The following is a 4488-nucleotide window of genomic DNA, read 5'->3' on the forward strand; positions in this document are numbered from 1 at the left end:
AATTCTCAAAAGAAGAAGTTCAAATGGCCAAAAGACACCTAAGGTCATGCTCAACCTCATTAGCAATCAGGGAAATGCAAATCAAAACAACTTTGAGATATCATCTCACACCTGTCAGAATGGCTAAAATCAAAAGCACCGATGATAGCCTTTGCTGGAGAGGCTGTGGAGGAAGGGGTACCCTCATCCATTGCTGGTGGGAATGCAATCTTGTGCAACCACTTTGGAAATCAGTGTTTCGGTTTCTCAGGAAATTCGGGATCAACCTACCCCTGGACCCAGCAATACCACTCTTGGGAATATACCCAAGAGATGCCCTATCATATGACAAAAGCATTTGTTCAACTATGTTCATAGCAGCATTATTTGTAATAGCCAGAACCTGGAAACAACCTAGATGCCCTTCAATGGAAGAATGGATGAAGAAAGTGTGGAATATATACACATTAGAGTATTATGCTGCGGTAAAAAACAATGACTTCTCGAATTTTGCATGCAAATGGATGGAAATAGAAGTCACTACTTCTATATTCACAATAAGAAAGGTGTTGAATAGACTGAGAACTAATGACTCTTAAGCCCATCAGAGAGCTGAGGTCACATGGCATCCCTGAAAGCTGGAGACTCACAGGCAGACCTAGGGATTACAGTGTGAATGGAACAGAGCCCTCCATTGGATCCAACATCCACACCTTGAAGCCTTAGTTGACAAGCTGCTAAAGGCTCCATGTAGACTTGCGTGCCAACTGCAAAGGGGACCCAGGAGAATCTCACTGTTTTGTGAGTTTTACTTTCATACGTCCTCGTGCTTCCAAGCAGGAGGCAAAAGTAAACAGTTTGAAACATACCTGGATCTTCCAGCTCTCTTTACTAAGACGTTCTGGAAACGGAAAGGATTTTTATCATAGCCATACCGTGCCAAAGGAAGAAAGAAACCCAACTCAAGCTTCTCAGCCGAGGAAATAAAATGCCTAACTCACTTTCAGTAAAGACCCAAGAAATACCGTTAAAGATCCCCACATCCATGGAGCTGCTAAGTAGCAGAAGTCATAGCTTACAGAATTCGTCGATCTTTTAAGGTTGTGAAGAAAATCCAGAGAACAAAGAAAAGACAAAAATAGAAACCACCAAAGGGACTTTTAGACTTGTGATAGAACAGCCCTAAGAAACAGACTTTAGACGTGGGAAACACACGATCTGACTCCGTTCTAAAAGATTCTGATCTATAGTGTCAAAAAGCGAGTTAGTGGTTGGTTGGATGCTGGGCAGGAGAGAGAATTACAGCGCAGTATGCAGTGGGCTAACTTTATGGAGAGATGGAGGTGTGCAGTTCATGTTCTTACCAAGTTAGCTAAGCTGTCCAGTTAAAATTTATTACTTTATATAAATTATACTTCAATAGAAATTATTCTAAAACATTATTTGTGCATATTTAGGGGAAAGAACACTAGGAATGCAGCTATAATTCATATGGAAAATTAGAAAACAACATCGATTTCTCAAAGTAACAGAGTCTTGATTCGCACAGTCCATACAGAAAATCATGCAGAAATTTATGACAATAACCTAACTTAAATTAATGGGAAACGAGAAGACTTATAATTGGTGTTTGGACTATGGGAACATGAATGAAACTGCACCCAAAATTTACATTTCCCTGGAATTGTGTGTATTTCATGAAGATAAAAACCCAAGCGAATGAAACACAAATTTATATAATTAGTAAAATGAAACAAAAATTATTGAGTATTACAACTATAAAATTGTAGCCTCCCCAATAATGTAAATCAAAGCAAAAAAGACGCTGAAACTACACCACGTGGCACTTTCATCCAGTTGGCTGGCGAAGATGCATGTGCTGGAGAAGAAGGCGGACAGGCTTGCTTGTGTTTCCCACACTGTTCAGAGTGAAGCGTTTATGGTGCACAATTGCAGCATGGATTGGAATGTTGATGTCACCAAATGGAGAAATGAAAGCCTTTCTTCTCATATCATACTCATTTGTCTTTTTGCCTACAAGGGCCTATGAATTGTATACCTATTTCCCAAGGAACTTTTTTTTAAAAACAAAAAATCTTCTATTGAGCTGGAGACATCTGTGATTGAGACTCCGTGATTAAGAGCACTGGCTGTTCTTCATAAAGCCCAGATTTAATTCCCAGCACCAACATGGCAGCTCACAACTTTCTGAACTCTTGTAACTGGGGATTGATGCCCTCTTCTGGACTCTGTGGGCCCCAAGCCCACTCAGTACACAGATGTTTGTCCAGGCCAAACACAAACATAAACAAAATAGTTTTGTAATTTATTATTGTGAGGGTGCATAGTGTGTTTGTGTGGAGAGAGAGGTTGGTCACAATGTGTATGCATCCACCACAGGACAACCTTGTGAGTCAGTTCTCTCTTTGCAACTTTAGGTAGAGTTCAGGGACTGAAGTTAGGTTGCCAAAGCATACCCAGCAATCACCTTTATTCCTTGAGCCATCCATTTCATCAGCCCTTCAAGATCATTTACCCACACCTTGTATAGCACAAATAATAAGCATTAGAGATTGCTATCTTTGGAAGAATATAAGAAGCTATCACATGGAATGGTCTTCAGTAGTTAGAGGATGAAGTTCATTTCTTCTAATAGTATTTATATCAGCTTAAGCCAAAATGAAAATATACTTCTGAGGAAACAGGATTGTTGTTAGTTTAAGGAAAAATGGAAACACCATAGCCACATATTGTATTTAGCTTGAATTAAATTTGAAAACATACTGGATTGTATAACAGCACATAGTCAAGTTAACTGCAGATGTAAAAGCTTGGTCAGCCAAGAATAAACAAAAGTTTGTGTGTGTGCCTGACAGAATGGGAGGGTCAGAAAGAGGGGAAGTTGAGTTTATTTTTATGTAAATAGTTAGCTTCGTGCAACTCAAAGTTATTAAATTAAAAGTACTGATCAAATATTAAACTTTACAAAAGACTTGATAGAAAATGTCTAAAATATATTAGTAAGCACATTTCATGTTGAAGTAATTGATTATCTCAATCTTTATTAGAATTTAGAATCTAATTAGACTGTGCCCTATTTAGTCTTAGCTGTTGGCCCCAAATAGATCTTACTAAGCTGTCTAAATAGGCAAAATTATCCAGTAAAAGGAATCTTTCCAAGGGAACACAGAAACAGATAGATAGAGGATAATAGAGAGACTTATAGACAATAGAAAAAAACAAATAGATGGGTGTTAAAGATGATAGATTGATGATAGATAGATAGATAGATAGATAGATGATAGATAGATAGATAGATAGATAGATAGATAGATAGATGATAGATAGATATGATATGATAAAAATATAGTTGATAGACACTAGATCAGTATTCCGAAGCATATAAATATCATATGAACATTTGTGTTACCTATGAATTGCACACGTAAGGTGATTCTCATATGTAGCTAAAAAGACACTTTTCTACTTACAAAAAATATTTATTTAAATATCCACCAATTGCAATAGATCTCTGTGGACTCAAATAATTGTCTTTTCCAAAACAGCCTCATTAAATAAACAATAAAAAACCACCAAAATTAATAAGACAAGAGCATAAATTTGCCTTTTTGAATGTTTGAAAGGAAAAATATTAATAGCATTCTCACTATACTTCTTAGTAGATATTATTTTTGGTAGAATAGTTGAATTTCTCCTGTAAAATACATTTGTTTCTAAGAAAATTTTAATCTGTAGGCACCTAGTACACAAAATATAGTTAAATGTGTCTTTTGGGCTAACATTTATTACCTAAGGATAGTAATTCAGGGGCTTTCAGCAGTCTGTGGAAAGGCATTGAGTTCCAAATCACTTCTTAAATACCTTAATTACAGATAATCACTTCTTTGTATTAATGAAATAAAGAACAATTTGGGTTAGTAGAAATGGAAGAATAGGTTTGACTGCCATTTGCTCCCTAAGTCTTACCTTAGTCAATGTACAAAATCATGAGTGTGGATTAATTTATAAAACGGGGTTTTGTTTGAAAGTAACACCACCAATATACAAACTTTTTTTTCACTTTTTCATTAACATATTTTTGAAAGAAGGATATTGGCTTTCTTTGTCCTCATTTTAGGTCTTTGCTATTCAGTTCTAGATCATATCTCCTAGCTCAGTAAGTTTATACTGTACAAAAGGTACTGATTTTAACATGTATGCCTAGAATAACTATAAATAAGCATTTTGCTTAGCAATATGTCAGTCAGTAATTGCACTCTTTTTCTTCCTTTTTAACCAACGCTGATGTGTCTGTAGCCTAGGCCATTCTAGACTTCATACTTTCATATATTATTTCAGTTTGATGATTTCCATCTTAAAGATGAACTGCCAACGGAACTTAAAGTGGGAATAAGGGCATCAAGTTAAGTGCCAAGGCTTGCAAATAAAGTGAACTTTATATTGTCAAATCATTAAAGCTAATTAAAGAAAGAGCATTATAAAAACACA

Source organism: Alexandromys fortis, unplaced genomic scaffold (genome assembly GCF_014885135.2).
Source record: "Alexandromys fortis isolate MF-2015 unplaced genomic scaffold, M_Fortis_MF-2015_v1.1 scaffold_82, whole genome shotgun sequence".
NCBI lineage: Eukaryota > Metazoa > Chordata > Mammalia > Rodentia > Cricetidae > Alexandromys > Alexandromys fortis.